Raw genomic sequence first — 23,024 nt, forward strand, 5'->3', positions numbered from 1 at the left:
AGAAAATTGGTTGGGAAGAATTTGTTCGATACTCCAACAGATCGGCACTTGAACAGCCTTCTGGAATGAATTAAAGTCACATACCGAGGTTCTGCTGTACACACCCTTCTGGGCTTTCTTCTATTTTCTTAATAAGAACATAAGAACTAAGGAACACTGCAGCAGGCCTACTGGCCCATGCGAGGCAGGTCCAAGTCTCCTACCGGCTTAAGCCAATGCACCCAACCTAGTCAGGTCAGGTCACATTGACTTAAGGGAGGAACACGGCAACCGACCTGGTAGCACAAGCTATCAGGTCCAACTCACACCCACCCACATCCACTCATGTATTTATCCAACCTATTTTTAAAGCTACACAATGTTCTGGCCTCTATAACTGTACTTGGGAGTTTGTTCCACTCATCCACAACTCTATTACCAAACCAGTACTTTCCTATATCCTTCCTGAATCTGAATTTTTCCAACTTAAAACCATTGCTGCGAGTCCTGTCTAGGTTAGATATTTTCAGCACACTATTTACATCCCCTTTATTTATTCCTGTCTTCCATTTATACACCTCAATCATATCCCCCCTAATTCTACGTCTTTCTAGAGAGTGCAGATTCAGGGCCCTTAGTCTATCCTCATAGGGAAGGTTTCTGATACATGGGATCAACTTTGTCATCCTCCTTTGTACATTTTCCAGAGCATTTATATCCATTCTGTAATACGGTGACCAAAACTGTGCAGCATAATCTAAATGAGGCCTAACCAAGGATGTATAGAGTTGAAGAACAACCTGAGGACTCCTATTATTTATGCTTCTTGATATGAAGCCAAGGATTCTATTAGCTTTATTGCGAACACTTATGCACTGTTGTCTTGGTTTCAGATTACTGCTAACCAGAACTCCTAAATCTTTTTCGCAATCCGTAACATTAAGATCTACATTATTTAGTTTATATGTGGCATGGTTATTGTCCTGTCCAACATTTAGAACTTTGCATTTGTCTATATTAAACTGCATCTGCCACTTCTCCGACCACTGCATCAGTCTATTCAAATCTAATGTCCTCGTCAGAATGAATTCGACGGCCTATTTTAGTGTCATCGGCAAACTTGCTGATGCCGCTCTTTATGCCCTCATCTATGTCGTTTATGTAGATTGTGAAGAGCAGGGGGCCTAACACTGACCCCTGTGGAACACCGCTTGTGACGCTTCCCCACTCTGATTTCTCCCCATTTATGCAAACTCTCTGCTGCCTATTTGTCAACCATGCCTCTATCCAGGAAAAAATTTCTCCTCCTATTCCATGTGCCTTAATTTTCCTCAATAGTCTCTGATGTGGGACCCTGTCAAAAGCCTTACTTAAGTCCATATACACAATATCATATTCATTACCATGATCCACCTCCTCAAATACCTTAGTGAAAAAAGTTAATAAATTCGTAAGGCAGGAACGCCCCTTTGTAAAACCATGCTGAGATTCGTTGATTAATTTATGCTTTTCAAGGTGGCTACGAACTGCCTCGGCAATTATTGATTCCATAAATTTTCCCACTATGGAGGTTAGGCTTATTGGTCTATAGTTCGAAGCTAAGGACCTGTCACCTGCTTTGAAAATAGGTATCACATTTGCCATTTTCCACTTATCTGGCACCATGCCAGTTTGTAGTGATATGTTGAAAAGATTAGCCAAAGGTTTGCTAAGCTCCTCTTTACATTCCTTTAGAACCCTTGCATACAGTTCATCAGAGCCTGGGGATTTGTTAGGTTTTAATTTATCTATTTGCCTAAGGACCATGTCACTTGTGACCCTAATCGTGCACAGTTTATTATCGTCCTGTTCTACATAATTTATCATTTCTGGAATATCGCTGGTATCCTCCTGTGTAAAAACTGAGAGGAAGTATGTGTTAAAAATTCTACACATTTCCTTATCACTGTCAGTGAGCTGACCCGAGGAACTTTTGAGTGGGCCTATCTTGTCCCTGATCTTACTTCTGTATACCTGAAAGAATCCTTTTGGGTTAGTCTTCGATTTTCTTGCAACTTTAACCTCATAATCTTTTTTTGCTTTTCTAATTCCCTTTTTTATTTCTCTCTTTAACTGAATATATCGATTTCTTAATTGCCCCTCTCCTCTTTTGATTTGCCTATATATGCCTCTCTTTTGACCAATCAGATACAGTGGACCCCCGCATAACGATTACCTCCGAATGCGACCAATTATGTAAGTGTATTTATGTAAGTGCGTTTGTACGTGTATGTTTGGGGGTCTGAAATGGACTAATCTACTTCACAATATTTCTTATGGGAATAAATTCGGTCAGTACTGGCACCTGAACATACTTCTGGAGTGAAAAAATATCGTTAACCGGGGGTCCACTGTATTTTAATCTATTGTTCATCCATTTAGGATCATTTTTGTTTGATCTGATTTCCCTATTTGGAACATAATTGATTGAGCAGCTAGAACTATGCCCTGGAAAGCGTCATATCGGCAACCATCACCACCTACCTGACCCTTGGTCAAGTCATTCCAGTTCAGCCCACCTAAGTAATTTTTCAGTCCTATGAAATCAGCCAAGCGAAAGTCAGGGACAGAGACTTGATTGCCATTATTAGGGGAATTCCATGATATATTAAAACTGAGTGATTTGTGATCATTTTCCCCAAGCTCATCATTAACCTCAAGATTATTAATTAGTGTTTCCCTACTGGCAAGAACCAAGCCAAGGAGGTTATTTCCCCTAGTTGGCTCTGTCACAAACTGTTTTAAAAAACAATCCTGGATCGTATCAAGAAAGTCAACTGACTCTAAATTTCCTGTCAAATTGCTCCAGTCAATCTGTCTATAGTTGAAATCTCCCATTAGCACAACATTTTCGTATGTAGATGCCTTACGAATTTCGTCCCATAGAAGTTTACTGCACTCCCTATCAAGATTTGGGGCCCTGTAAATCACGCCCAGTCTGTTAACTATGTCCCCAACACCAGCTCCAGGGAAGCACACTCTATCTCTCATCTTCTTATTCCTATTACAAAAAGCACGGTCAATATATCTTACCTGAGAGTCACCACCCACAAGAATGCGCTTACCTCTGTCAGCAGGGGCAGTAGTACCCTTACCTTCACTGGCCACTGAAGTACATTCATCCTGAAGAACAGAGAAGCGATTTCCTACCTTGAGATCATCACTCTTAACTTTTCTTATTCTGATTCTCCTCCCATTACTGGTTACCACTTGCCACTTGTAGCAGGTGCTGGACTGCACCTCACTGCTGGTAGCCGTTGCTACCTCCCCACCTACAGCCTCCTCACAGCGAGAGACAGACTGCACCTCACTGCTAGAAGCCTCATTCCCCAAAACTCCAGCCACTCCACACTCTCTCCCAGACCCATTGAGGTGGACCTTCAGCCTCCTAATCTCCTCCTGGAGAAGCAAGACCTCCTCCTCCTTCAACTCTCCAACCTCAATTTTTAAAACACTGCAGAAGCAAGCCATGCTTTGTAACCGTCCACGCTAATCCCCAAAGCAGCTCAGGGTCTGTGACCTCACGTGACGACTGACCAATAGTTCTTGTTCTTCTTTATTTCATCTTATCTCCATGGGGAAGTGGAACAGAATTCTTCTTCTGTAAGCCATGCGTGTTGTAAGAGGTGACTAAAATGCTGGAAGGGGGCTAGTAACCCCTTCTCTTGTATAAATTACTAAAATTTAAGAGAAACTTTTGTTTTTCTCTTTAGGTCACCCTGCTTTGGTGGGATATGGCCAGTTTACTGAAAAAAAGTTTTAATTTTCCAATTTAAAAAAACTGGGACATGCAATACTTGGAGAATACCTCTTCTGCTTGGCTTCAAACCTTCAAAGCTGATATATCTTACAGTTTTGGATTATATAGTTGCCAATCTGCGATTTTACTGAAGAAATTGAGATATTAGTTTCCCTGTGATAACTTCTGAATGCCACATGTATGGACCAGGTAGAGTACAAGGGTACATAAATGTAAGGACCAGTTACAGTACAAGGGTACATAAATGTAAGGACCAGTTACAGTACAAGGGCACATAAATGTAAGGACCAGGTAGAGTACAGAGGTACATAAATGTAAGGACCAGGTAGAGTACAAGGTACATAAATGCAAGGACCAGGTAGAAAACAAGCGTACATAAATGTAAGGACCAAGTAAAGTACAAGTGTACGTAAATGCAAGGACCAGGTAGAGTACAAGGGTACATAAATGTAAGGACCAGTTACAATACAAGGTCACATAAATGTAAGGACAAGGTAGAGTACAAGGGCACATAAATGTAAGGGCCAGGTAGAGTACAAGGGCATATAAATGCAAGGACCAAGTACAGTACAAGGGAACATAAATGCAAGGACCAGGTACAAGGGACCATGAATGGATACTACAAAACATACACGTCACAGGGGGTTTGGATTTTTTTGTTTTTTTTGTTTTCAGGATAGTAAGGAAATGGAATAATCTGGACGTGGAAGCTTACCGATTCTGATGTGGAAGTGGAATGCTCTAGATGTAAAAGTGGAATGGTTCGGATATGGAAGTGGAATGGTCCGAATATGGAAGTGGAATGGTCTGGATGTGGAATTGGAACGATCTAGATGTGGAAGCGGTGGAGGCAAACTCCACTATAAAACACTGTTCAAGAGTCCAGACACCAGTAATACCGGTTAATAAATGCACAAATAACCTGCACATAGTACAAAAAAAATTATGACGGCATTTCGGTCCGACTTGGACCAGATATGGTCCAACGTAACTAAAGGTATGGTCCAACGCCATCATAAGTTCCTTTCTCCTATATGCCGGTTATTTGTGTATTGTTCCAGTCAGGGTATTGTGCCCTTTTTCTTTACTGGTTGATAAGGCTTAAGAACCGGTACCAGCAATCAAGACTCAACAACCCTCCTCCCGAACACAAACAGGCGATTACAAATTAATAAGTAAAATCCATACAAGCCACTGTAGTGCAGTAAACAATGAAAGCCAATAACTGATTCATATAAAGCACATAAGTTATTATCTGAAATAAAAAAAAAACGGTTTTGTGTGAAGAGGAGGACAGCACGCACGTTATTTTTCTCAGCAGATCTTGTGATCTTGATTTATAAAGCCACAATCGTTTTACCATAGCAGTCGAGTGTAAATTTATTGTTGATATGAGTACACGAAAATCAATCTAAATATTGCCAAACTAATACTCGAAAAGTTTATGTTTAGGGCAGTATGGCTTGTTCGTTTCTGCCTAAAACACACACACACACACACACACACACACACACACACACACACACACACACACACACACACACACACACACACACACGTGCTGATAAACATTAAGCCGTTCTATTATCTTTAAATAAAAGTATCGTATACAACGTGGAAAAGTTAATGAATAACATATGTTCAACACCTGGGTGTCTAAACTGAGAGATGTTTCGTCTACTAGAGGGTTTACCAGTCCAATACAGTCAGTGGAAGTGAACTGAAGCAGCAGTAGTAGACTGAACATGTGCGAGCACGGCACACTAGTGGAAATAGATCAGGCCCATAAAGCAAGCCAGATATGTAGATATTTTCAATTTAATAGTGGAGCTACTAGTAGAATTAGAGCGATGTAGATGTAGTAGACACTGTGGTAAGTGGGTGGGGCCCATTAGTAGAACTAGGCCAAGCTCATAAGGTGGGTCAGAGATTTAGCAATCGAGTTGTAGAATCTTATATTCTCTGTACCAAGACAAGTATCTTAGTTGGTGAACAAGACATGTGCAACACCTGAGCATCTTTATTAGTTTACTGAGAAGTTCTGCCCACCATAACTGTCAGACTACAACACAACGGTACCTTGGTACAGAGGACCTCTTCCACACTTCATCCCTTAACAACTGTGATAAATGGTTTTAAAAAACGACAAGTTGAAGATTGAGACACTTATGCAACATATGGGAATCTTCATTGAGGAAACGTTTCGCCACACAGTGGCTTCATCAACAACTTCAACAACTAGTTATGAGTGAGAAGGGTTGGATTCCAGGGGGACCTGGCTCCTACTAGTGAATCCCGTCCCCTTCAACGAGACGAGATCTTCCACCTCACCTTCGACAGTATTTAGGTAGGTAAGGTGTGTCAGGAAACAGGACAAGTGTTTCCTGTCCCTGACGCGGGTCTTAGTCATATGATGACCCGCCGTTGGAGCTTCTGGTCATCTGACCGAGGCCTTCCGCTGGATTACCGGTCCATCCCTTTAAAAATTATGGTCATAATTTTTTGGTTCGACAGTATTTAAAATTCCATTCTCATGCTTCGGCTTCATATCGTTACAGACCATGAAGCTGAACTCTTCTCCAGGCTGAGGGACTGACCACCTCAAATGCTATTTCTCAAAGGTTGATAACTGATTACATAATTATTTCACTACCACAACTGATTATCTGTATTTGAGTGAAGAAGCCTACTGTATAGGCCTAACGTTTCAACAATAAAGATACCCAACTGTTGCACAAGTGTCTTAATCAACTTATTGCTTTTTTTTTATACCATTTTCAACATAGAATAAAAATGTTTAATTTTTTTTAGCGAGGTTAAAGATTTGACAGAAAACCATGATAACAATACGTGTGAAAACGTCCGTCCTATCTGGAGAAGAGGTCGTAAGCCTGGACCTAGTGTCGGCAAGAACCTCGTGTAAACACAAGAACGCAAGCTGCTGCTGCTGCCGCCGTCGCCAGTCAACATTAAAAAGTAATTTCTCCAGTATTAATAAGGGGATCATAACACAGCGCTAGTTGATGGTAGAGGTTGAGTGAGCATGCATGCTCTCCTCACTTTTTTTTTAATTTAATGACCCCTTACTTGCCACAACTTGTGACATATTTATTTTTCTTTCTGCATGGTATATCTTGCTCATTGCTGCTCAAGCTGATTATTGTTATTACCCATTTGTAACGGTGGTGTTTTAAACTCATGCCTCTGGTTCGGTCCCTTGCAACCCAGGGAATATATATATATATATATATATATATATATATATATATATATATATATATATATATATATATATATATACACAGACTAATCTCAGGTCAAAGGAATCTCGAACCTACGAACCTTGGGGCTAAGTGCTCCATAAATAATAATGGTCCAAGTCGGACCGAAACGTCGTCGTAAGCTCCTCTCTTCTATGTGTGGATTATTTGTGCATTGTAAGTGTAAGTGCATTGTAAGCCTTACGTATTACGTTGTGTATAGTGCTATTCTAGGACTGCCAGTGTCGCGTGTGATAAAAACGACCTTGGGCACCACCAGAGAGGGGGAACGAAGAGGATTAGAATACATTCTAACTTCAAGTTCTCTATTGATTTTAGGATTAAACACTGCAAATTGAAGGTGGCTTAAATCACTTTCCCTTCCCTTGCTTCTACCCACAACTATGTACTTTTACCACCTCACAAAATTACCTACTTTTCTAGCCAAGGATAACCCACTGTCGTACCACTACCAGTCTCGTACCACTACCCATTCTCGTACCACCACCCATTCTCACAAAACCACCTATTCTCGTACCACCAACCATTGTCATACCACCACCTATTCTCGTACCAACACCCATTCTCATACCACCACCTATTCTCGTACCAACACCCATTCTCATACCATCACCCATTTTCGTACCACCACCACCACCCATGCTCACACCAAAACCCATTAACTGACTTGCGGGAAACATTGAGAAATCGACGCTGTGACCCTCGTAGGGAAATGAAGGCTCTCAAATAAGGACAAGTAATCCCCTCACATCACACGTAGCTAATACACACAAGTCTCAACATCCGAGTGTCATCAGTGTATCATCCAGGGCGTAAAGCAAACTAATTCCAACAGATAGAATGGCAAAATCATTGCACACCCAGAATTAGCCCGGTGAAGGAATAACAGAGGCGAGTGAAACATTATTATTATTATAATTATTATCATCATTATCATAATCATCATCGTGCAATATAGAGTACCAGGAGTGAGGAGACAAGAGGACAGCGGTATCAGCACTTGTTACAGATTTGCTTTATAATTCCCGTCTGCTACCTACGTTAATAAGTGTGTACGTTCCCTATACACCTACTTATTTGTATAGACATATAAAACGTTGAAATAAGCCGGATCTGCTAAAAAAATGCATTACTAGATATTAAGAAACTATAAAGTGCAAAGCTCTGAGAAGCTAATGAACTTGAATGTAACGACACTGGAGGATACAAGAATCAGGGGAGATATAACAAAATACAAAATACTCAGTGGAATTGACAGGGACATGCTGTTTGAGAGGCGAGAAACAGGAACTCGCGGACACAGCTGGAAGTTAAAGACATAGATGAGCCACAAGGACGTCAGGAAGTATTTCTTCAGTCCTAGGGTGGTTATATATACACTTGATGAGTTTCGAGATTTCTTCTAATCTCGGAGCCCGGCCATGGGCCAGGCTCATAAGAAGAAAAGGTGGAGGCAGACGCCATACATAACTTTAAGAGAAGGTATGATAGGGCCTACAAGGCTAGGAGTGAATCTGATAAGTGGCAAGTTGAGAAGCGGGGCCAGGAGCTAAGACTCGACCACTGTAATCACCTATAGGTGAGTACACACACGCGCGCGCACACACACACACACACACACACACACACACACACACACACACACACACACACACACACACACACACACACAACTATAAGAAACAGTGTCAACTTTCCCTCTTAACGCAGTGATGGCCACATAAGATGAAATATGTGATGAGAGTAGAACCTTGAAAGGATGAATTACTGCAGTAACTAACACAGTTCACATACTTGTAATAAAACACTGAAATAACGCATCAAAATCAGTGAGCCTCTTCCAGAAATTATTCATTACAAGTATTAATCTTTCGTTTAAAAGCTTTCACTTCAGCACACATACCAGACACCATGTTTCTTTTACCCTGCAGCCGAATAATCAAATTATCCAACTGTTTCGTTACATCACTCAGGAAATAGAAATCCCAGATCCACTCAGGGTCAGAAAATACTTCTTTACTTCTTCGATTCGTTTAATGACTTTACCTCAGGTCAACTACCTGAGATCAGTGTACCACAGTCACATAGTCTGCACATATCTCCCCCCCCCCCCAGGGGTGCGTGATGGCATCTCAGGGAGTGCGACAGTCTTAATGAAAAGCACAATTTACAATTGACCATCACGTAGAAGAGATAAGCTTACGACGACGTCTCGTTTCCGACTTGGACCATTTACAAAGTCATGCATGATCGTATGCAAAATAACCAGTGAAAAAAAAGACTTCCAAATGCTTTCGTAATTTCTCACATTATCAATGATACTGTAAAAAATCACGAAAACGCCTGGAATTCTCTTTTTCACTGTGGTTATTTTACATATTGTGATATCACCTGTTTACTGTGGTCTTATTGCATGAATGAGGGTGTAAAACATGGTAGGAAGCAGAGCTGTAGTGGTGGTTGTGGCGCTTAACAGCGGCATCTTAAGGTTATGTAAATTTCAATATCCCTGAGTGGCAACTTGTGTGTGTATCCCAGTACAATAATCGTTAATATTGTTCCAAAAGTGAAAATTTTCGTAATTTATTGCCACTTTTTATATTAAGACATAAAATCCCTCTTTTGAACTTGTCATCATTGTATGAATAAACAAGGAATAGCCGGGGACCCGATCCGTGTGAATAAGTAAGGATTGGCCGGGGACCCGATCCGTGTGAATAAATAAGGAATGGCCGGGGACCCAATCCGTGTGAATAAATAAGGAATGGGCGGGGACCCGATCCGTGTGAATAAATAAGGAATGGCCGGGGACCTGATCCGTGTGAATAAGGAATGGCCGGGGACCCGATCCGTGTGAATAAATAAGGAATGGGCGGGGACCCGATCCGTGTGAATAAATAAGGAATGGCCGGGGACCTGATCCATGAGAATAAATAAGGAATGGCCGGGGACCCGATGTGTGAATAAATAAGGAATGGCCGGGGATCCGATCCGTGTGAATAAATAAGGAATGGCCGGAGATCCGATCCGTGTGAATAAATAAGGAATGTCCGAGGACCCGACCTGTGGTCCTAGCATGTAACAAATCCATTCATTACGCCTTATCTTGAGTCAGTCATCGCACTATCATTTTTCACATCAATTTTACACCCACACACACATAAGATTTTTTCTTTGAAACTGTCTCTAGTAATTAAGCAGTAATACTTGTCTATTTTTCTAAAAGATTCGAAAGGAAGAGGGTTAGTGACCCTCCAGGTTTTAAAAACAACAACACGTCACAAACAACAGTGCCAATACTCACGCTAAAACAAGGACAATCGATCGTACTAATTATTCACGACCCGAAGGACCAACTAAAAAAAAAATACCTAAGTTGAAATCTATTTATTTTTTAATGAGAATTAAATAGAAGAGTGAAGGAATGAAGTAAAAACAGAGGCGCAGAGCCAGTTCTCATTAAGAATATTTCGCTCTATGTAGAGCTTTAACAAGTCAAATTTGTCTTGAAAATGCTCTAGAGCGAAGAGTTGTCATAATAATAATTTTTTTCAGCACCTCTATTGTTTATTAATGTCGCCTTTGGATCGAGACTGGGAGAAATGTTTACAAAATAACACAGGGAGCAGCCCTAGAGCAGGCGCAAACAAGCAAGAACCAAAAAAAAAAAAAAAAAAAAAAAAAAAAAAAAAAAAAAAAAAAAAAAAAAAAAAAAAAAAAAAAAAAAAAAAGCTTCTCCATAACAAAGACTGAAGGTAAATCCACACACCATTTCCTGGAGAGGCAACATTACAAAAATAAAAATATACCAGGTCTGCTATTACATTTAGCAGCAGCAACGCTGTTAAAAGTAATTGGTGCTGCGTGTGTTGCAGTCTGAAGAGGGGTGAAGAAGAGTCAATTATTTTGAGTTCTTGTCTGGTTGATTGATAGTTATAATGGGATGGGATGGGGAGGGGGTAGAAAGGAACCGAGATATTTTTTTTATTACAACTGGGTACAATGGCAATGTGCTGCTACTCTATTCTATATGATAGGTACATAATGGAAACAAGAGCTAGCTGTTTCCTGGCATAGTCCATCATAATGGGAACAAGAGCTAGCTGTTTCCTGGCATAGTCCATCACACAAGCTGCAGCATGGCAATGAGTATATCGTCAAGTATTCTCATAAGGGTTCATCATCAGCTATGGGAGCTTCCAAGATTTCTTTCCAGCAAAGCTGGCGTTGCTATTACTTAAGAATTACCATCTCTCAGGAAGAAGGCAGATGGAGAGGGATGGAGGCAAAATGGTTTGGATGGGAAAGAGTTAGAGGTTGTGGTGTTTGTTACAGAAGTGGTGGGGGGTTACAAAGGTAGTGCCGTGATACAAAGGTAGTACCGTGATACAAATATGAACCACTACAAAGGCACAATTGACCATTACATTATAGCCATAGACTTGCTACTCGGGAAAGAATAAAGTTCCTGAGGTGAGCCGAACACCAATAATTTAAACCATACCACGGGGGGGGGGGGATAGAACCCGAACCAATAATTTGTGTAAATGCACTAAAGCCTCAAGTATTTCTTCTGTTATTTTCACTGCACCTCGGTATTTTTCATAATTAATTAGTACAGCACACACTACAAACAACTATAACAATCAAGGAGAGGCGCTAAAACCACATATCCAATCGAGTGTTCCGAGTTCCTACCTGGAGGGTAATTCCGGGGATCAACGCTCTCGTGGTCCGGTCCACGACCAGGCCTCCAGGTGGATCTGGGCCTGGTCAACCAGGCTGTTACTTCTGGCCGCACGTAGTCCAACGTACGAACCACAGCCCGGCTGATCCGGCACCTGGAGGTTATTCCAGGGATCAACGCCCCCGCGGCCCGGTCCATGACCAGGCCTCCCGATGGATCAGGGCCTGATCAACTAGGCTGTTACTGCTGGCCGCACGCAGTCCAACGTACGAGCCACAGCCCGGCTGATCCGGCACCGACTATCTGTCCAGCTCCCTCTTGAAGGCAGCCAGGGGCCTATTGGTAATTTCCCTTATGCATGGTGGGAGGTTGTTAAACAGTCTTGGACCCCGGACACTTATGTTTTCTCTCAGTGTACCAATGGCGCCCCTACTTTTCATTGGGGGTATTTTGTACCGCCTGCAAAATTTGTGTGTGTAGATTAGGAACCATTCCTTCTAGGATTTTCCAAGCGTAGATTATGATCTCTCTCTCTCGCCTGCGTTCCAGCGAGTACAAGTCAAGTGCTTCCTTGCTAGTGCCAGTAAACATAAGGTCAACAATAAAGAAATCCTCGAATTTCTAAAGTGAAGTACTAAAGGTTCCAAGGACCTCATTCCATGAGGCCCGATTGTTACTATTGCTGTTATTATATTCGACAACAAGTGTTAAATTCATCATCGTGCCTGAAGTCACTAAAGTCTGGGTTACGGTTATGTTGAATGTGGTGGCCCAGTTGCTTTTCTCAGAGGCACAGTTAGGAGTAATACACAAATATCCCGCACACAGGAGAAACAAACTTATGACGACGTTTCGGTCCGACCATTAACTAGTCCACACACTGATTGAACATTAAAATGGTATAAAACACCGACAGGTTGTTATGTAAGACACATATGCAACAGTTAGGTATCTTTATTTCGAAACGTTTCGCCTACACAGTAGGCTTCTTCAGTCGAGTACAGAACTTCTATCAACTTTTCTGTACTCGACTGAAGAAGCCTACTGTGTAGGCGAAACGTTTCGAAATAAAGATACCTAACTGTTGCATATGTGTCTTACATAGTCCGAGTCGGAACAGTTTTTTTTTTTACATAACGCTTTCAGAAGATTTCTAGATTTAGGTTATTTAGGTTAGACTAATCTGCTGATAATGGTCTGCAAATTGCTAAAGAGAGTCATTAGTGTACACACGATGTTCAGTTTACACGTGATGTTCTCTTGGCCTCAAGCGATCTACGAAACAATGATTTTTTGAGAGTGCTGTTCTGTAGATCACTGCATTCTGTTCTGTTTAACGATGAGCGTATCTGCCATGGGCGTGTCTGCCATTAGTACATTAGTGTGAGTGGATGTCTGCAGGAAGCAACGCAAGAACTTCCATCAGACAATTCCTCATCAGCCGGGACGTGGGAGCTTACCATGGACTGCTTGCTGCTAGCACAAATAGATTGATTCATAAAGTGAGCAAACAGGTCAGGTTTGAGACCGGAGGAGAGGGAAGGCAGTAACCTCACCTCCCCCAGTCCATTAACGAGTGGATAAGAGGTGTGTATTCAATTTGAGAAGGACGTTCAGTTCGATTATGCTTGACTTGTTTACTTCTAATCAATTAATGTGAAGACTGGCAGCTGCTGTGTTGACGAATAAGACAACTACGACGATTATATTAATGGTATACAATAGCGACAAGTTGATGAATAAGACCCATGCGCAACACACCAGTATCTTTATTGTTGAAAGGTTTCGCCTGTAGAGCAGAGGCTTCTTCAGGAGAATATAGAGGTGATAATAATACAGCAGACAGTACAAGTGGAAAGGTGATTCTGAGTTCAGTCCTTAAACTTTGACTGAAGGTGGTCAGTTCCTGAGCCTTGATTGAAGGTGGTCAGTTCCTGAGCCTTGATTGAAGGTGGTCAGTTCCTGAGCCTTGATTGAAGGTGGTCAGTTCCTGAGCCTTGATTGAAGGTGGTCAGTTCCTCGGACTTGACTGAAGGTGTTCAATTCCTCAGCCTTAACTGAAAGTGTTCAGTCCCTCAACCACCTTGACTGAAAATGTTCAGTTCCTTAGATTTGACTGAAGATATTCAGTCCCTAAGCCTTAATTGAAGATGTTCAGTTTCCCAGTTTTGATTGCAGGTGTTCTGTCCAATATCCTTGATTGAAGGTGTTCATCTCCTCAACTTCGATAGAAGGCATTCAGCTTCTCAACCTTGACTGAAGGTGTTCAGTCCCTAAACCTTTATTGAAGATGTTCAGTAAATGTGGAGACTTGTACGCCAAAGATGAGGTGCAGCTTGAAATATTTCCACTATTGGGCCCCGCCCACATGTAACACCGTCATCAACTGCTGCACTTCATCCCTGGGTCTGGTATACAGGTCTCCTCCCTGTTTCAAGATGAGGGACTCAACACCTTCAATCAAGGCTGAAAGACCGAACACCTTCAATCAAGGCTGAAAGACTGAGCACCTTTAATCAAGGCTGAAGAATGAGCACCTTTAATCAAGGCTGAAGACTGAGCACCTTCAATCAAGGCTGAAGAATGAGCACCTTTAATCAAGGCTGAAGAATGAGCACCTTTAATCAAGGCTGAAGAATGAGCACCTTCAATCAAGACTGAAGAATGAGCACCTTTAATCAAGGCTGAAGAATGAGCACCTTCAATCAAGGCTGAAGAATGAGCACCTTTAATCAAGGCTGAAGAATGAGTACCTTTAATCAAGGCTGAAGAATGAGCACCTTTAATCAAGGCTGAAGAATGAGCACCTTTAATCAAGGCTGAAGAATGAGCACCTTCAATCAAGGCTGAAGAATGAGCACCTTCAATCAAGGCTGAAGAATGAGCACCTTCAATCAAGGCTGAAGAATGAGCACCTTCAATCAAGGCTGAAGAATGAGCACCTTCAATCAAGGCTGAAGAATGAGCACCTTCAATCAAGGCTGAAGAATGAGCACCTTCAATCAAGGCTGAAGAATGAGCACCTTCAATCAAGGCTGAAGAATGAGCACCTTCAATCAAGGCTGAAGAATGAGCACCTTCAATCAAGGCTGAAGAATGAGCACCTTCAATCAAGGCTGAAGAATGAGCACCTTCAATCAAGGCTGAAGAATGAGCACCTTCAATCAAGGCTGAAGAATGAGCACCTTCAATCAAGGCTGAAGAATGAGCACCTTCAATCAAGGCTGAAGAATGAGCACCTTCAATCAAGGCTGAAGAATGAGCACCTTCAATCAAGGCTGAAGACCGAGCACCTTTAATCAAGAATAAAAACAATCACAATACCGTGGTTGGATCAATTTACCAAAACTCTGCACTCAGGAGAGGAACCTTATGACGACGTTTCGGTCCATCCAGGACAATGAGACCTAATAATGGTCCGGGATGGACCGAAACGTCATCTTCAGGCTTCTTTCCTAAGTGCTGGTTTTCGGTGAACACTTTCAATCAAGACTGAGCGATCAACACCTTCTATCAAGACTGAGGAACTGAACATTTTCTATTAAGGCTGAGACTGAACACTTTCAAACAAGGCTAACGCTTTCAAACAAGGTTGAGGCACTGAATACCTTCAATCAAGGCTGAAGGACTGAACCCCGTCAATCAAGGCTGAAGGATTGAACCCCTTAAATCAGGGTTGAAAGACTGTACACCTTCAATCAGGGCTGAAGGACTGAACACCTCAACATTACCTCTCCACTTGTACTGTCTCCAGTATCACCGTCAACTCTGTATTCAACTAGAGCAGCCTGCTATACAGGAGAAACCTTTCAGCAAGAGATATACCCAAGTGCTACACAGCACGAGTCTTACTCATGAAGAAGACTACGACTACAACTAGGTTGTAGCGGCTGCCTCAATGTTACTCACTAATTCCAGTCCCAGGTCCAGTACTGCTCCAGCCACCGCCACGGACACTACCCTCCAGTGAGTGTTCCCGTGCCCCCTACCTACACTCCACACCACCCAACTACCTATACTCCACACCACCCACCTACACTCCACACCACCCACCTACACTCCACACCACCCACCTACACTCCACACCACCCACCTACACTCCACACCACCCACCAACACCCCACACCACCCACCAACACCCCACACCACCCACCTACCTACACTTTACAGCACCTAGCTACACTTCACACCACCTACCTACACTACACACAACCTACCTACATTCCACACCACCTACCTACACTCCACACCACCTACCTACACTCCACACCACCCAACTACCTATACTCCACACCACCCACCCACCTACACTCCACACCACCCACCCACCTACACTCCACACCACCCACCAACCTACACTCCACACCACCCACCAACACCCCACACCACCCACCTACCTACACTTTACAGCACCTAGCTACACTTCACACCACCTACCTACACTACACACAACCTACCTACATTCCACACCACCTACCTACACTCCACACCACCTACCTACACTACACACAACCTACCTACACTACACACAACCTACCTACATTCCACACCACCTACCTACACTCCACACCACCCAACTACCTATACTCCACACCACCCACCCACCTACACTCCACACCACCCACCCACCCACCTACACTCCACACCACCCACCAACCTACACTCCACACCACCCACCAACACCCCACACCACCCACCTACCTACACTTTACAGCACCTAGCTACACTTCACACCACCTACCTACACTACACACAACCTACCTACATTCCACACCACCTACCTACACTCCACACCACCTACCTACACTCCACACCACCTACCTACACTCCACACCACCTACCTACACTCCTTACCACCCACCTACACTCCTTACCACCCAACTACCTACACTCCACACCACCCACCTACACTCCACACCACCCACCTACACTCCACACCACCCACCAACCTACACTCCACATCACCCACCAACACCCCACACCACCCACCTACCTACACTTCACACCACCCACCTACCTACACTCGACTCCACCTACCTACACTCCACACCATGTACCTACACTTCCCATCACCTACCTACACTCCACACCACCTACCTACACTTCCCACCACCTACCTACACTTCCCACCACCTACTTACACTCCATACCACCTACCTACACTCCACGTTACCCATGTACAATCACACCCATGTATATTCTCATCCCATAGATACATCCACGTACATTGCCTCCACCAACGAGCAGTGACACCCACGTACAGTTATTACACTCGTGTACATTTACACCCAGGTAGATACCTACAATCACCCACGCACAAACTCCTATTAGGGGTCAGAATTGAGCCCTTACAAATGAATGACCCACACACACGAGTTCAGTCGTTCATACATTACCTAAAAAAATAAATGAAAGAAAGTAAGATTATGAATGTTTTGATGATTGAAATACCAACCTGGACTAGGTGAGTAACCCCTCCACTCAGTTTTCTATGACTAATTTATTATTATTATTATTATTATTATTAATGGGTGTGCCAAAGTATCGGTATCGTTGAGTATCGGCTAATTTTAATGGTACTGCCCTAAAATAGAGCATTTGGCATCATTATATCACTAATAATAATAATAATTATTATTATACATAAACATACAAACTGTATATTCATTAAGAACGGCACTGTATCAACTACCGTATTTTAGGTATTAAAGTATCCTTGACTGGTGGTATACAGATGTGTAGCCTTAATGAGCCTCGTGTACTTGATAAGTATCGTGTCAAATGAACCAAGCGACCTTTATTACACACTGCGTCAAACTACTGCAATGATTACAATTCAAAGGTGTTACTGGAAAATTCCACTACAAATGTTACTATCACTGACCTTTCTTTCAGTGAACAAAATAAGTCAAGCACATCAACGATCATGACAATGAAGGTCGGATTGTTAAAACTTTTAAAACAATAGAAGACATTGCTAATGATACATATTTCTCAAATACCTCGTGTTCTCACGTCTGGAGCATTACTGAGGCTTACATGGCAGGACATAGAGTATAGGTGTATATTTCTAAGAATATTGAATAACAAAAAGGCACAATACCGTGACTGGAACGATACACAAATAACCCGCACATAAAAGACAGAAGCTTACGACGACGTTTCGGTCCGACTTGGACCATTGACAAAGTCACACTGTGTGACTTTGTCAATGGTCCAAGTCGGACCGAAACGTCGTCGTAAGCTTCTGTCTTTTATGTGCGGGTTATTTGTGTTTCTAAGAATATTTGCTGAAGTTTATTTTAAACCCTATTTTAGGAATTAAATTATTCTTATATGGTGGCGAAAAGGTTGCATATAGCATTAATAATCCTTGTGTAGTTGACAGGCTTTAAACCCCCATTAACCACAGCCGGAAAATGTCGAGATCCTTTACTGTCTCCATCCACTTAAGGAAGTTTCCTTGACGCTGGTGAGGGGCTCTTGATCTAGGGAAATGGATCTGTGTTCCAGTTCCCTGAATTAACCTGAATACCTCCCACATCCCTCCCCCATATGCGCTGTATAATCCTACGGGTTTGGCGCTTCCCCTTGATAATACTAATAATAATTTACTCCCCCCCCAGTCAAATAAAACGTCTAAGTTACTGGGAACACTTCAAAGTACCTGGAATGTGTTCTCAGGAATTACGAAGAACTACATGATAATATATATTGTATTTGGAAAATACTAGAGCGTCAAGTCTTTAATCTACACATCATCATAACTTACTGGGGTGAGAGATATGGGAGGAAATTTGGAATACCCCCAGTGTCAACGTCCGTCGTCGAACACCAGTTCTGTACCAGCAGAAAATCAGACTGAATTGAATATAGCAACAATTATTGTATTCTCTAACTAGTTTTTGTAGTTCAACCTACCCATTACAATTATCACAAACAGCCTACTATAACAAGTGCCGTGATTGACTTTTTACTTAGATGTCGAAAAGATAGATTTATGTATGAATGTGTTTGTGTACTCGCCTATATGAGGTTGCAGGGGTCGAATCAGAGCCCCTGGTTCCACTTTTCGCTTGGGTTAGTTTAATGTGCTTAAGACCTATCGACTCCACAAGGGTCATTATATCATAGAATAATTTAGGTGTTGTTGCTGCTAGCGATAGTCAATGATACTCTTCGGAGGCTTCTTACTTTATTTACGGTTCGTGGTACACAGGCAGTGTGTTAAGTTGCCCTGGCCCCGGAAGGCCATGCCCAGGGAGAGAGTGACTGAGTAGACCTCGTTGACTCAGTAAAGTCAGCCGCCCGAGTGAGGGCGAGACAGGGTGATGCGGGTTGAAGTGGCATGCCCACCAGGCTTGCCCTCTGGGGGAAACTATGGTAACTAGCCATGTAGGCTTATGTCTACAATTAAGGCTGCATGTAACCTGTTCACCACCTGTCAACAACCCTTCAAGTTGAAAATTGAGACACTTATGCAACATATGGGAATCTTTATTCAGGAAGCGTTTCGCCACACAGTGGCTTCAACAGTCCGATACAAAGTAGAAAGGCGTAAGGAGACGAGGAGTTTGAGGTAATCAGTCCCTCAGCCTGGAGTCGATGTGTTCAGTCCATCAATCTTGTAGAATGTACAGCATTGATGGACTGAACACATCGACTCCAGGCTGAGGGACTGATTACCTCAAACTCCTCCTCTCCTTACGCCTTTCTACTTTGTATCGGACTGATGAAGCCACTGTGTGGCGAAACGTTTCCTGAATAAAGATTCCCATATGTTGCATAAGTGTCTCAATCTTCAACTTGTCGGTTTTTCAAACCATTCATCACAACCCTTCAAGTAAGGATTAAAGTAAATTCTCAGTGTATATATACCAAGAGATACACACATCTCGATGTATATATTCTCGTATTGAGAAACTTCTAAAAAAAATTGCTGCGATGATGGCAGCGACCTCAGGCGACATGCTTACACAAGCGAGACAGACTTACACTGTGTACTCACCTATTTGTGGTTGCAGGGCTCGATTCACAGCTCCTGGCCCCACCTCTTTGCTGATCGCTACTAGGTCCACTTTCTGCTCCATGAGCTTTATCGTACCTCTTAAAGCTATGTATGGATCCTGCCTCCACTGCTTCACTCTCCAGACTGTTCTACTTCCTGACCGAAGAAATACTTCCTGAGAACCCTGAGACTCATCTGAGTTTTCCATCTTCCGGTTGTGACCGCTTGTTTCTGTGTCCCATCTCTGAAACATTCTGTTCCTGTCCACACTGTCAATTCTCAGTATCGTATACGTCGTTATCATGTCCCCCCCTATTCCTTCTGTCCTCCAGTGTTGTCAGGTTGATTTCCCTTAACCTCTCCTCATGGGACATACCTCTTAGCTCCTGGACTAGTCTTGTTGCAAACCTTTGCACTTCTCTAATTTCTTGACGTGCTTGGCCAGGCGTGGATTCCATACTAGTGCTGCAAACTTTAATATGGGCCTGACCTACACCATGTACAGTGTCTTGAATGACTCCTTATTAGGTGGTGAAACGCTATTCTTAGGTTTGCCAGGCGCCCATGTACGGCAGCAGTTATTTGATTGATGTGCGCCTCAGATGTGCTTGGTATGATCCTTTTCTTGGAGTGAGGTTTGCGTGCGTGCGTGTGTTCTCACCTAATTGTGGCTGCAGGGGTCGATTCATAGCACCTGTACTCGCCTATTTGTGGTTGCAAGGGTCGATTCATAGCTCCTGGCCCTACCTCTTCACTGATTGCTACTAGGTCCTCTCTCTCCCCGCTCCATGAGCTTTATCAAACCTCATCTTAAAACTATGTATGGTTCCCGCCTCCATTACGTCACTTTCTAGGATATTCTACTACCTGACAACTCTATGACTGAAGAAATACTTCCTAACATCCCTTTGACTCATCTGAGTCTTCAACTTCCAATTGTGACCCCTTGTTTCTATGTCCCATCTCTGGAACATCCTGTCTTTGTCCACCTTGTCTATGCCACGTAGTATTTTATATTTCGTTATCATGTCTTCCCTGACCCTCCTGTCCTCCAGTGTCGTCAGGCCGATTTCCCTTAAGTTTTCTTCATAGGACAATCCCCTTATCTCTGAGACTAGTCTTGTTGCAAACCTTTGCAATTTCTCTAATTTCTTGACGTGCTGGGCTTGACGTGTGTGTGTGTGTACTCACCTAATTGTACTCACCTAATTGTGGTTGCAGGGGTCGAGACTCGGCTCCTGGCCCCGCCTCTTCACTGATCGCTACTGGATCCTCTCTCTCTCTGCTTCCTGAGCTTTGTCATACCTCTTCTTAAAATTATGTATGGTTTCTGCCTCCACTACTTCACTTGCTAGGCTATTCCACTTGCTGACAACTCTATGACTGAAGAAATACTTCCTAACGTCCCTGTGACTCGTCCGAGTCTTCAACTTCCAGTTGTGACCCCTTGTCCCTGTGTCCCCTCTCTGGAACATCCTATCTCTGTCCACCTTGTCTATTCCCCGCAGTATCTTGTATGTCGTTATCATGTCTCCCCTGACTTCTGTCCTCCAGTGTCGTCAGTCCGATTTCCCTTAACCTTTCATCGTACGACATTCCCTTGAGCTCTGGGACTAGCCTTGTTGCAAACCTTTGTACTTTCTCTAACTTCTTGATGTGCTTGACCAGGTGTGGGTTCCAGACTGGTGCTGCATACTCCAGTATGGGCCTAACATACACAGTGTACAGTGTCTTGAACGATTCCTTATTAAGGTATCGGAACGCTATTCTCAGGTTTGCCAGGCGCCCGTATGCTGCAGCGGTTATTTGGTTGATGTGTGCCTCCGGTGATGTGCTCGGTGTTATGGTCACCCCAAGGTCTTTCTCCCTGAGTGAGGTCTGTAGTCTTTGTCCACCTAGCCTATACTCTGTCTGCGGTCTTCTTTGCCCCTCCCCAATCTTCATGACTTTGCATTTGGCTGGATTGAATTCGAGAAGCCAGTTGCTGGACCACATGTCCAGCCTGTCCAGGTCTCTTTGCAGTCCTGCCTCATCCTCGTCCGATTTAATTCTTCTCATCAACTTCACGTCATCTGCGAACAGGGACACTTCAGTGTGTATTGCTTTGTGTGTGTGTGTGTGTGTGTGTGTGTGTGTGTGTGTGTGTGTGTGTGTGTGTGTGTGTGTGTGTGTGTGTGTGTGTGTGTGTGTGTGTATACGTACGTGCGTGAGTGACCATAAAAGCAGCCATGTGTGTGCTGCTTGAGTGTAAAGTTGCGTGTGCGCGTGTTGATAGGTGATCGTACTGTACAATTACCATCAATGCTGCGGATAATCACACACGCTGGCCCCAACACGGTACAAAAAAATGTACCTTAAAGCATGAAAAAAATGCATGTGTATGTGATAATCTTAGTAAATATTTAAAACGAAATGACCCAATTAAACATCACCTTCGTTGAATGTAGATATCCACTCATCTCAGTGGAGTTAGCAGCATCAAAATGGTTAGAGTGAGAGAATGAGTGTTTCAGTACCTGATTGTACATGCATATAGTATACAGATATTAAGAAAAAAATCCTGCTAATAACAATACTGAATGTTTTAGTCCTTAGTTAAACAGTCACAAGAGGTAGGAGAGTTTGAATGGAAGGAGAAAGGAATTATAATCAGATGTGTCAGGAATGAAAGCTAAAAAAGAGAGGCAAAGATGGATGAACAATTTTGGCAAGAAATGTGATTTAGAATATAATCGGGATGCGTAAATGAGTTTGTGTGGGAGCGAGAGAAATGCAGAGGAATGACATTATAACTGGCAAGAGAATATTTAGGCAATATCGAGCTGAGAGGAAGTATTTAGGAAGCTAAATTCACTGAAGAGAGCGTAGCCTAACACTAGCACTGTAGTGTCTACCTAGAGGTCGTTCCGAGTGTCAACGCCCAGTCCTTGACCAGGCCTTCAGGTAGATCAGAGCCTGATCATCAACCAGGCTGTTACTGCTGGTTCCAGGTAATCCAACATACGCACCAAAGCCCGGCTGATTAGGTAATGACTTTACGTATCTGTTTAGTGCCCTCTTGAAGGCAGCCAGGGGTCTATTGGTAATTCCCCTTATGCATGGTGGTAGGCTGTTAAGCAGTCTTGGGCCCAGAACAATTAATGTTTTCTCTTAATGTACTCACGGCGCCCCTGCTTTCCACTGGGAGAATGTTGTACCGTCTGCCTAGTATATTGCTTTCATAGGGAGTGAGTAATGTGCGCAGACTTGGGACCTGTCCCAGTCTATACA

General features: G+C 43.0%; 2 protein-coding genes across 2 annotated transcripts in view; one reads left to right on the forward strand and one right to left on the reverse strand.

Moving 5' to 3' along the window:
• Marcal1 (SWI/SNF-related matrix-associated actin-dependent regulator of chromatin subfamily A-like protein 1) overlaps positions 1–23,024 on the reverse strand; it is a 148,909-nt gene that overhangs the window by 41,824 nt on the left and 84,061 nt on the right. The window lies entirely within an intron of this gene.
• The window catches only part of LOC128702626 (vitellogenin-1-like), a 52,874-nt gene continuing 45,315 nt past the window's right edge, over positions 15,466–23,024 (forward strand). Inside the window, exon 1 of the mRNA XM_070101910.1 lies at positions 15,466–15,712. The gene's annotated coding sequence lies outside the window, so the exon portion shown is untranslated. The remainder of the gene's footprint in view (positions 15,713–23,024) is intronic.

The sequence above is a fragment of the Cherax quadricarinatus genome, chromosome 79 (assembly GCF_038502225.1).
Source record: "Cherax quadricarinatus isolate ZL_2023a chromosome 79, ASM3850222v1, whole genome shotgun sequence".
Classification (NCBI taxonomy): Eukaryota; Metazoa; Arthropoda; class Malacostraca; order Decapoda; family Parastacidae; genus Cherax; species Cherax quadricarinatus.